We start from the raw sequence: 13576 nt of genomic DNA on the forward strand, positions 1-13576 counted from the left end.
CTTGTTGCAACGTTTTCTACAACACTCGCATACTGAAATCACATGGATAGATAAGAGAATGGAAATGGAAAAGTGAAGTGTGCAAGTGTTTACTTAAGTAAAAGATGTTACCCATAATACTTGTATGAATGTCGTCAAAGGGAATATATTTATAGCGCACTAGTTGAGAGAAGCACCCATTTAACTCGACCACATGATTAGATACTCTAAGCGCGTGTTCCTTTTCAGCAAGTACATGATAGTTTCCTTGGATCCTGCGTTCCACGCTTGTTTAGGCGACGGAGACAGGGACAACGTTTCACACATACTGCTATCAAAGTGTCAAGAACCTCATCAATAGTCTTTTTTGACTTGCTATATAATGATGATATGGTTTTTGTTTTCATCGATTATGATTATCCGCGATTCCGGACCTATCATTTATTAGTGTCGAGAAATAAAGAGGAGCCTTATTTATATATATTTTTTCCGGCTCACTCTTTACTCTTTAAGAGTGTAAGACAATTGTCTTATGGGGCTTTTATATAAACTCAACCAATGATTACCTTGCTACAACATCCATGGCAGTATCAGGATCCCACCAAATCACTTTAAAGAAACATACAACTGCAAAAATAAAAAGAAAGTGATTCAGTAATGATTAATTGCGAGGATGACTCTTTCAAACTACTACCATATCTTAGTTTCACATTCATTTATGAACGTATATTAATTAAGGATTGTGGAATGATAAAACGGAACTCAATCTATAGTCGTAAGAATTGTTTCAACCTTAAAAAGGTTTAGAGTGTCATCCTAAATAGCTCATAAGTAACTCCAAAAGATGAAGTCTCAAGAATAAAAGAAATCAAAGAGTATTATTATTTTGTGTATATGCTCCCCCACACTTAAACTCAACATTGTCCTCAATTTTCAAAACCGAAAATTCTGATTTCTGACATAACATCCCTGAAAAACTCAAAAAATGTACCAATGAGTAGGGAACTAGGAAAAACATCATAAGCGAAAGTTGTTTGCCTATGTCTTTTATATAACATGTCAAAATTTCACACTGTTTCGATAAACTTTCTGACTTTGATGGCCTACGGACTGACTGACATGCAATATGAAAAAGTTCTGGAAAAAATTCCAAAACTCAAATTTCCAGGCCTATATCTCCAACTATATAGACTCAAAATTCAGGTTTTCTTTTTTTAAAAGAAAGGTATGTATGTCCTCTTTAAAATTTGGGGTCAACCACTCAAATCGGACTCCGTATGAAGTCTCGAGAGCTATTTTCGTAACAAGTGCGCTGTCAGAATTTTCTGACGAGAATTCGTCAAAACTTTCATTATAGATATAGGACTTGTAAAATCTAAGATGGGAATGAAAGATATGATATGAAAAACTAATAAAATTAAAAACAAAAGGTATAGAGATACAAAACCGATGGTTTGCCTCCCACGAAGCGCTTGGTTTAACGTCGTCAAAGCCCGACGTTATTGTTATCGTCCGTACACCAATAATCTGAAAATTTGGTAATCCTTCCAAATAACAATCTGCAATTCAAATAACAGTTTCATAAAAATATTAGCACAAAACATAAATATTGAAGCTATCACTTTGTTGAAGTTTCCCCCACACTTAGTCTTTTCTACACTCGGAAGTGGAAAAAGAACATAGAATTCGGGAACTTCAAAAGGTTCCTCAGCTTGGTGAACCTGCACAATACTCGAATCAAACACATCAAGTGGTGGATACTTAGAAGAAAAATAATCCGTTAAAACTTTGGAAACACACAACTCCAATCCTAAGTGAATTTTCTTAAAATTTGGGTTAACAACTCTTTGAGAATCTACTTCAATTGGAGGAAAAGGATCAATAGATATTGAATTATGCAAAGGATTAGACAAACCTTGTTTCGGATCCTCATTCGTAATTGAATTATTTACCTCAAGTATATCGTGGTCCTCTATCGAACTATTATTATCTAGCTCAATTGGGTCTTCCACGACTTTAATCAGTTTGGTTTCTTTCTCAATCTCAATCTTTTCAACAATCTCGTCATTGGAATCATAACTTTCCCCTAAAATTTTGGTGCAAGTACTAGGGTCTTCCGTATGAGTCTCCGACAAAGAGAAAATCGGGTATACTTCTTGCAAGTCAACCTGCCTAAAAACATTGTAATATGGATGTTCATTGTAACGTTGATATGCATTTGAGTATGTCACACCGTTCATAACAATGGTTCGGTCATACCAAGGCTCCTCCTTTTGAATAGGCGAATGATCATTGTAAAGATCCGGAGTTGGAATAATAACTTCATCACTGTTATGTGGACTTTCCAAAGATTTCTCATCTCTAAAATATTTGTTGTTGGCCTTAGGAATTTCAGAATTAATTTGGTTTTGAGGCCAAACTTCTTCTTTATTCATCGCGTCGCTAAGTTGAGCAATGCGGTTCCTCAGGATATCCATAAACCTTTGAAGTCCTTCGAGTGTATCTTTAGTCTTTTTGTTATGCTCATCCATATTTTGAATGTATCGGTCCAACCCTTGTTGATGTTGCGTCATCTCTTGGATCAGTTGGTCAAGACGTTCTTCAAAACCTATACTTTCACTCACCACACTATTTCCAGACCAAATATCCCCTTTTTGAATAGGTGAATGATCATAAAAACGATCAGGAGTTTGGTTAGATATATTGAAGTAAGATTCAGTTGGAAAATTGTTCTCCGCGCTTGGGCGTTCATTAAGGGGTTCCGGCGTGGACATACCGTCCTTTAAATGAAGCATAATATGATCAAGCTTCTGTTCATAAGATAAACGATTAGAAGAATAACTATCTCCCCATCCTTGTGATTGTTCACTTACATGCCCGTCATAAGGTTGTTGACATATATGAGAATATCCGTAAGGTTCCGTGGGATACTGATCATAGCCAAAAAGTTGGCTTTTATTATACCCATAGGATGGTTGGTAGTTTTCATGTGAATGAGATTGAAAACCATATTGATTAACACTATTATATGTGTGATCTTGTGCTACGTACATGTTATTTCCGTAAGGAAACATGACGACTCACAAAAACAAAATAGAATATCAAAACAAAAACCTAAAAAAAATAAAAATAAGCTAAATAAATAACAAATCAATTAGCGACTGCTCCCCGCTAGCGGCGCCAAAATTTGTATGGGCTGTCGTAGGCACAACAAATTAATAAAGATATTTCCCAATAATTAAATGGTAATATAGCGGTAGTAAGAGATCGTTCCCACAGAGAGCTGTGTAATTGATAGGTTATTTGATCAGCAAGATAAATTACATAACAAATGGGGTTTTTATTTTAAGATAAATATAAAGACAATAACATGAAAAGGATGATCAAGGAATCCTTAGTCGTTACCAAGCGTTAACAGGATTAGAATACTTATCTATCATTTGTAAGAACCATTCATCACCAACCGTAGAATAACAGCTAGATAAGTGTTATCCCCAAAACTCCTTCAATCACTGGATACGGAAGTTCTCGACTACCAGATTCTGTCCAACGAACCACCAAGTAGTAGATCACTCAAGGTGTAATCCAATCGAACGCCTTAAGCTTTGTGAATTTAGGTTAATCCCAGTAGTTAAACCCTTAGATCAAGGTTTACTTGCTGGTGTTGTCTTTACACACGATTTCTCCACAGAATCCCTCTGTAAGGTCTCGTGATTTCTACTTGTGTAGAGATTCAATGGACGATTACTTATCTCATAATTTCCACTAGCGATAGAACAATCAATAGACTAATCTAGTATGCATCCCAAATCAATCTAAGAATCGCTCATAAACCCTATATATGGTAAAGACAAACGATGATAAAAAACCTCAAATAGACTTGTATTATTAATAAAGCTTCACTCTTGGAACATTGAATTCATCTTTAATCAACAAAGGATTTAGCTACTCATATTACAAAGAAGAAGAATCATGGTGGTTTCCCCCGAAAGGGGTAAACCCTAGGTTTTGATGTAGAACTTGTGATATGAGATTCGATATATATTTTACATAACCTAATACCTTTTTATAGGTTTACATTGCTTGGTCTCCAAGTATTTAGTTAGGTTTAGGAACCCGACCTGAAAACACGAACTAACGACTCCTAACGTGCCCTTAGGCCTTCCAAGGTGTAAATACACGTTTCCCATTTGCTAAGTGCGCGAACCCAGTCCGCAAACTTCAAATTCCAGCAGTTATTTTCGGAATTAAGTCTGTGAACCACGTCCACAAACCCAGTCCGCAAACTTAATTTGAATGAGTTAAGATCGGTCTTTGTCCCTTCTCTTGATTATGTGCGTTTTGCTCCTTTTCGTCGCTTTTCTTCCACTTCTCTTGGACTTGGGCACTTGGATACTTCTCATCTTACCTATTTTAAGCACATTGTAGCTCCTTCATGGATGATTCACCTATTGGATGCAAATAAGAGAAAACAATAGTAATAATACGAATACATGCAAGAATAATAGCTAAAACAAGTTTGGAATGGACACTAAAATCATATGAATTATGCACTTATCAACCGTTCAAGTGATTTCTCTTGTATTCAATTAGACTCGCAGATTTCTATTTGCTTGAGTAAAAATTGAATAGAGAAAAAGAGATATAACTCTTTGATATACTTTTTATAGATTGAGTCTTGTTGATTCTCTTAAAAGTATATTGGAGTTTTTCCATACAGATTGCTAAGAGAAATATTGGGTGTGGTTGTTGTATCCCCGCGTTTTCAAGAACGGTAAATCTGAAGTGTCTTTGGCACTGTAGCACTACGAATGTCCCCCAATGTCAAATGTTCTTCAGGTTCTTCACAGGAGCAATAATGGCAGTTCTCTGTAACTTTGATTTCTCTGGATCTGTATTGTTTAAACGTCTCTCAATATCTCCATAATGCTTCTCTGACACACCTGCACCCTTTATATAGTCAACAACTCCAATAAATCTCGCTCAATTACTCCAAAATATTCTCCATTACTCGGCATTAACTCAGAATATTTTTCTTTCCTTTTTATCTCTGACACGTATCTGCAACTGTTAATTACGTGCATAATATCCTTGTTTAACTCCTTCACGTTTCTGCAGCAACCAAACACGTGCAGTACACGTCCAAACTCGCTATAATACCGTGATTGTCTCCCTTGCAAACACGACTTTCTCTGTTATTTTCAACCCGATTACCCGGCCACATTGGATCCATTAAAACGACCCTAACGTTTCTGTTAAGCTCAATCAAACCTTCCCAAACGATTTCAGTCATTGAGTCTCTTTAAAACACCCTTAAATCTTAATCCAAAAATATGTTCTTCTGCTTCCATTATTTCCCGCCAAAACTAGAATTTTGAAACGATGAAGATGATGTCCTGCTAACCAAACTGGGGGTGCGAATAGAAGGTGACGCCCTTGGCTGCAAATAGTAAAAAAAAGGTGACCCTTAGTAATTGAGTGCCCCTTATCCAAAAATGTGGTTCATTTAGCAGTTGACCTCTGAGGTGCCTTTAACAACTTTTCGAGCTGAATTTTCCAAAAAAATGTTTATTGCCCAAAAATACCTACAAACAAGTTTATAGTGATAAAATGAGTCCCAGCTAATGTATTTATAGGTGAAAATGTGTCGCACTTATGTGCTTATCAAATTCCCCCACACTTACATTTTGCTAGTCCTCGAGCAAAACAAAAAATTGACCCGCTCCGCAGATGGCCATGATAAGAAGACAAACGAATAGACCCGCTTAGCAGCTGGTCATAACATTTTTTTATGAACCGCTCAACAACTAGTCATAATGTACCTACAATAGACCCGCTCAACAGCTGGTCATAAATAGCAAGATAATTCTTGAAAAAGAAAAGTAAAAAGTTAACCACTCCCCCACACTTAAATCAAACATTGGCCTCAATGTTCTAAAGATGAAATTAAAAACATGAACAAGGAGAAACTTTTACTAGTTAAAGGAAGTGAGGAATGGTATTACCAGAGTACCGAAAACATGGGTACCTCCCAGCAAGTGCTAAGTTTAAAGTATTCACCCAGACTAGGAAAGTCTTAGTCACCTCGTAGAATCATAAAGCAGTAACCTGAATAGTTGTGGGTCATCCGAATCAAAAAGTGTTACCCAAAATAAGAGAAAATTACAACAGACCATGAAGATACTGAACATACCCTTATTTACTTTCTGTTTAAGACAACTATATCTAGTTGTGGTTCAGTTCAGGCTTTATAAAAGTTTCTAAATAAAATGTATTCATGGGATGGATATCCTCAAAGGCAGGATCCTGAAGATCAGGTTGTAGAGTCTGAAAATACTCACCTAAGAACTTAGAAGAACATAACAATAACCTGAATAATTGGGGATCCTCTAAGTCAATCAGATTTGACTCACACAGTTGACCACAGTGGTGGTCATTCTTAAGAAAATGTGTCGATCCTACTCTCCTAAAGTAATTAGGTTTAGTTCCAAAACTTAATAACTGACACATATGTAACTCATATGTTCCCACAATTAAAAAAAGGTTTTTGGTGGGAAAATAAAGTCAATTTTGGTATCAATGCCTGGGATAACCACACCAACCAGAGGATGGGTTTCTAACAACTGAGATTCATTCTGGACATCATGAGGTTCGGGAAAACGTATATCAATATAATCTTGTAAAATGTTGAGGCATATATGTCAAGTCCAAAATGAGGGACCTTTCTGAGAATTAAAGCACATGGAGAATAATAATCACCCCCAAACTTAGAGTTTTCAGTGTCTCTAGAAAGACTAGTCACAACTTCCCTAATTTCAAGGTCATCAGATTCCTGAAAATGGTCAATTGATTCTTCTAAGTCAGGTTCATCCTCACTCATGTCTACGAGTTCATTTTCTTTTTCAGAGACTATTTTTTGTAAATCACTAGACTCAAAATAAATCGTTCCTCTAAACCATCATTGGCTTCGTAAAAAGGAAATACTACATCGTCTAAAACAGGGGTATTTCTAGTCAAATCCTCGTCCTTTTGAATAAATGAATAATTATTAAAATCATTTGGATTTGTACTAGAAATAACAATATCATTACAAAGCTCAGTCGGAGTAACAAATACCTGGTCATTGTGCCTATATATTTCAGATTCTTCATCAATATAATCCTCATCACAATCATCATTATAATAACATGAAAATGATCGAACCTGATCTAAACAAGTCGTGGTACCAATTCTAACGTCGTCATCTTGATTATAAAAATTCTCCTTATTTTCACGGGTGATATTGAAAAAAATGTTTTGGCAATCAAGAGTAATTCGAGCAATTCTTTCTTCCGTCTCTAATTCAAACCTACTTTTCGACTCATTTAACTCATATGTTGACTTAGCTAACTTCTTGAGGTTATCTTTTAAAGAAGTTTGACTCATTGTTACAGTGCATTCGTCCATAACTAAGTCATTTGTGTCCGCTACTTATGTGTCGACTCAAGTAACTTACGCGTTGACTCAAGTATCTTACGTGCCTCATCTAGAGGAGAAAAATTATAAGAATTTTGCTTGTATGACCGATGAGCATGTGGATAGTAATTTGGCTCACCATGGTATGGATCATAACCTTCAAAAGTTTGGCGTTCCCAACCACTATTCACATTATGGTCATAAAAAGAGTGATGTCCATATTGTTCAGTTGGATAATCATTGTATTGTCTATAGTTATACCAGTTTTACATCCAGAGTCTCAACAAAAAATAAAACCCATTGACAGGGGATTCGTGGATGGATAGAGTGTTACCTCTCGTACCAGACAAGCGATGAATAGTTGAAGTCGACTCAGGCCACCGACTCCTATGTCAGTATACGAACCTGAGGGCCCGAGACAGTATCGTAATTGTCGTCCTTTCTTGTAGCAGTTTTATTTAAATTAACCCTTTGTTAGGGTTTAAAAATAATAATGTCCAAAAGTCCCAAAAAATAAAGTTCAAAAAGTCCAAAAATAAAAGATTACAAAAATAAAACCCTATTTACAATTTCTAAAAATAAAATAAAATTAACTATATACAAAATCTTCTTCTTCACTCCTTTTGGATTCCTCTTTTCTTTCCTGTTTTGGTTTCGCTTTTCTTTTCAGCACTTTATCTCTTTTTCTTTAGCTCAACTCCGAATCTGAAAACAAACAAGAAATACCAAAACGCGTAAAAAAGAACAAAAATAAAAAAAAATAAAACCTAAAAACAAATCTATACACAAGTCCACGTCGGCGGCGTCAAAAATTCTTCGAATTTTATATAGTGGTAAGAAAGGTTGTCGTTCACTCAGACTTGATGAGATTGATTTTAAGAATTAAAAATAGAAAACACTAAAATAACAAAATATATACAAATAATGGTAACAAGATGAAGAGAGGCGGTGGGACTCAGGATTCTGCCAAACTCATAACATAAGGTTAAATATTAATTCTTTTAACAATCATAGCTCAATAAATAAAAACATGGACTCTTATTTTTTCCAAGGCAGATTCTCAAAATAGTAGTTGTAAATCATAAGCATGGGACATCAAAACATCTAATCGAGCATGACCCATCAAATGAAATGACAACTAGTTAATCATAATTCAATTTTAATTTGTGCAAAAGTCATAAAAAGAATTAATTAAAATTACCCATGTATGACATTCGACTTACTTCATCGTCCCAGTGTTGGGGTCTAGCTCCGCATATTGGAAACACGCTCAAAATAAGAATTTATTGCTCAAAAGGTGTTCACAAATAATGAAATGGGAGAAAAATGATAAATCCTGGTTTGTAATACTTATATTTGTTACAACTAAATGTTATAGAGAACGATAAATATGAAGTGTCGTTGGCACTGTAGCGCTACGACTGTCACCTACTGTCAAATCTTCTTCGTGTTATTCACAGGAGCAACAATGGCAGTTCTCTGTAACTCCGATTTCTCCAGCTCTGTAGTGTCTAAATGTCTCCCAATCTCTCCATAATGCTCCTCTGACACACCAGCACCCTTTATATAGTCAACAGCTCCAATAAATCTCGCTCAATTACTCCAAAATCTTCTCCATTACTCGGCATTAACTCATAATATTTTTATTTCCTTTTTATCTCTGGCATGTATCTACAATTTTTAATTACGTGCATAATATCCTTGTTTAACTCCTTCACGTTTCTGCAGAAACCAAACGCGTGCAGTACACGCCCAATCTCGCTGTAATCCCGTGAATGTCTCCCTTGCAAACACGACTTTCTCTGTTATCTTCAATCATATTACCCAGCCACACTGGATCCATTAAAACGACCCTAACGTTCCTGGTAAGCTCAATCAAACCTTCCCAAACGATCTAAGTCATTGATTCTCTTTAAAACACCCTTAAATCTTAATCCAAAAATTTGTTCTTCTGCTGCCATTATCTCCCGCCAAAACTGGTATTTTGAAACGATGAAGATGGTGTCCCCCTAACCAAACTGGGGGTGTGAATATCAGGTGACGCACTAGGGGTGCAAATAGTAAAAGAGGTGCCCCTTAGTAATTGAGTGGCCCTTATCCAAAAAGGGTTTCATTTAGCAGTTGTCCTCCGTGTGCCTTCAACAACTTTACAATTCGAATTTTCCAAAAATGTTTATTGCCAAAAATACCTACAAAAAAGTTTATTAGTGATAAAATGAGTCTCAGCTAATGAATTTATGAGTGAAAATGTGTCATACTTATGTGCTTATCATGAACCAGTGGGGTTCTCCTGGACCAGACGGATACCCGCCTCTTTTTTTAATGCTCACTGGGATATTGTTAAAAGTTGATATTATCAGCCTGGTTCAAGATTCTTTCAAAAATAAATACATCCTTAAAGAAATTAACTACACTTATATCACTTTAATTCCTAAAGTTCAAAACACATCTACACCTAGTGATTTCGCCCAATTAGTCTCAGTAACCATTGCATCCTAAACTTATTTCCCATAATCAGTCTGCTTTTATCTAGGCCATCAAATCACTGACACTATAATTGTGGCGCATGAACTCTTACATTCTATTAAGATTTCAAAAAATAAAAACGGAAACATGGCCTTAAAAATTGATCTTTCGAAAGCTTTCGATAGAATTTAATGGGACTTTCTTAACCAGACTCTTCTCTCCTTTGGTTTTTGTGAGGACTGGTGTCAACTTATTATGCAATTTATAACTACTACGTCCTTCTCAGTTCTTTTAAATGAAGTACCTGGTGAAAAATTCTTTGTGTCCAGGGGTCTCTGTCAAGGATACCCTTTTTATTATTTGTGTAGAGGTTCTCTCCAAACTCCTTTCAAAAGCTGAAAATGATAAACACATTACTGGAATTAAAATCTCTAAATATTCCCCGTCTGTTTCTCACATGTTTTTTGCTGACGACTACTTTCTTTTCTCTAAAGCTAGTATGTATGAAGCTAAACATATTGTTAACATCCTAAATCTATTTGGGGGAATGACTGGTCAAGTCATTAACTTTCAGAAATATGGGATTTATTTTACTCCCAAAATTCACAACAAGCATTATAAAATCATATCTAAAATTCTGAAAGTTTGGAAAATCTTTAAGAATGATAAATATTTAGGAACTCCCCTCTTTTTTGATAGAAATAAAGTTAATAGATTTGAGCCTTTATTGAAAAAATATTACGCTGCTCTCCAAGGTTGGATTGGAAAGATGTTTAATCATGCAGGTCGAACTGTCTTAATTAAGATTGTGCTTAGTGCTTACCCTAACCACCAAATACAATGCCTAGATTTCCCTAAATAAACCATTGATAAGATAGACAAAATCCAAAGAGATTTTTGGTGGCAGAAGAAAAATAAGAAGAAATGAGATTATCCTAAATCTTGTCCTAGCATTACTAAGGATATTCTTCAGGGTGGTCTAGGAACTAGAATACCTCACAAACACAACCTAGCTTTAACCACTAAATTATCCAGGAGGCTAATTCATAATCAAGATCAACTTTGGGCTAAAATCCTAAAGCATAAATATTTCAGAAATCATAACCCTTTAAGAAACACTAAAAAGTATAAAATCTCCTGGATCTGGTCTAGTATTAGAAAAGGTTTGGAAATCATTAAATCCAACAATGTCTGGCAAGTGAATAACGGATTTGACACTAATATTTGGACTGATTTGTGGCTTCCTGAACAATCTGCTCCTCTCACTCCTCTTAATATTGATAATAGTATGCCTAAGATTGTTAATGATATGATTAATATTTATGAGAATTGGGATATGAACATTATCAAGCATTATGTTCATACCTCCTTTCACAATGCTATAAACTCTGTAACTATCAATCTTGATAAACCAGACAGGATTAGATGGAGTTCTACTAGACCAGGAGAACTTACTACTAAATCTGCTTATAACTTTCTTACTAAACTCAACATAAATAAGAATGAAGCTACTTTTGGAATAAGATTTGGAGTTTAAATATCATGCCAAAATTAATATGTTTTGTTGGAAGATTGTTTCTAGTGCTCTATCTTTAGGATGCAAAATATATGTTAAAAACGTTAATCCTTTCTGTTTACTTTGTGATGGTCATACTCTGGAAGATGAAACACATTGTTTGTCGACTGTTTTTTCACTAAAAAATCTAGAATTCTTTTGGTTTGAGCAATATTTACAAGTCTAAAGGTCAGAATGATATCTTACTCCATTTTAAGTCTTGGATGAAAAATAAATTAAAAATAAAATAAAATAAAATCTCTTTCATTATTTAGTCTATCTTGAAATTCAGAAATAATATGAATTTTGATAATGTTTTGCCAGTGCCGCAGAAATTAATTGATTTTATTAAGGCTTCCCACCAGAATCGTGTTATATCCATGGACACTTTAGTTAGGCACAACATTATAACTGTCAGAAACATGTACAATGTTACTCATATTAATGACAATAGATATTTTGACCGGTTTATACAATTTAATGCATCTTTCTTGAAAGCTGACTTTTCCATGGGCTATGCAATTTCAATTCTGGATAACACAAGAATCAGGAAACATTGTCGTGCAGGCTGAAATTGGGCATCTTGCCCCTTAGAAGATAAAACATGAATTGAGGCTCTTAGATAGATGAAGGATTCAAATCTTAACAACTGCTATTTTATAAATGACTGTCAAAAGTTAGTGAAGATTGTGAATGGGGAAGCTAATCCTGAAGACCATCCTTGGAGATCTCATCATAATATCAGTAGATGCAATTTTTCCTTTAATAGTTGTGATTCGGTTTCTTTTATGTTTAAAACTAGAAAGTTTGTGGACTTTGAAGATAAACTTGCGAAGGAAGTGCGATCTAGGAGAATTAGATATTTCTCTACGGAGAGTATGAATATCTGTGAAAGAACTTGTTAGAGCATTGCTAAGTCGAACTCGCATGCGTTGCTATCCCAAGCATGTTTGTCAATGTAAGTGATCAAAACTATAAGTCTTGATTACTAGCCTATATAGTTAAAGGTCTCGGACTAGGATAGAAGGTGTAGTTGAGCTCAAGACTCCATGGCAATCATCATACAAGATGTACGAAGGACTACTCAAGGAACTGGTGGAACTTCATCGACTAAAAGGTATGTGGAGACTTGAACTTATGTGTCACTCAAAAGTCTATTTACTCTATCTCCTACTCTTGAGACAAAAGTCGTTTTGATATATAGACTTTGATTATACACATTTGCTATTTCGAGCCGAGTTTATCTCGCCTATCTATTTCTCGAAATATGTGTTGGTAAGCTTTCTGTTAGATCATAGCTCGGTCAACCTCGCATGCGTTTCTATATCAAGCATGTTTGTCAATGTTAGTGATCAAAACTATAAGTCTTGATTTCTAGCCTATCAGCCAAGTTTCGGACTAGGATAGGAAAAGTGTAGCTGAGCTCAAGGACTTCATGGTGATTCAACGACAACAACGAAGATCTACACAAGGAACCGTGGAACTTCATCAACAAAAAGGTATGTGAAGACTTGAACTTATCTATCACTCAAAAGTCTATCTATTCTATCTCCTACTTCTTATGAGACAATAATCGTATGCTATATAGACTAGATCATATACACTTGATATTTCGATCTGAGTATTCATTGCTTATCTTTTACTCGAAATCATGTGTTGGTAAAGCGTTTCGCTTTGATCAGGTTTATCATCACCTAGTGACGCAAGTCATGAAAAGTTTCAATCACTTTTGAGAATTGGTATGACGTGAATCGGTCTGTGAATAATGGCTACATAACGTACTCTGAGAATGTCTCAATGATTGGAATTATAGTTTAGATTATATAACCATGTATTCCTTGAACCGAAGTTTTCGAACTTTGTTGATCAAGAGTAATCGGGAGGATTGTATAATTGGCTTTCCAAGTACGCGAACCAAGTCCGCAGACTCAGTCCATAAACTGACGGAAGTTCTCGACCGAGAATTTCTGATGGGATTTCCAAAACTCGTTTGTGTACTAAGTCCACGATCCCAGTCCGCGAACTGGCGGAATTTATCGAACCGAGAATTTCTGCTGATTTTGGAAAACTCAACCGATTAACTTAAGTACGCGAACTTGTTTGTAAACTTAAGTGGTTATG

Source organism: Papaver somniferum, chromosome 5 (assembly GCF_003573695.1).
Source record: "Papaver somniferum cultivar HN1 chromosome 5, ASM357369v1, whole genome shotgun sequence".
Classification (NCBI taxonomy): Eukaryota; Viridiplantae; Streptophyta; class Magnoliopsida; order Ranunculales; family Papaveraceae; genus Papaver; species Papaver somniferum.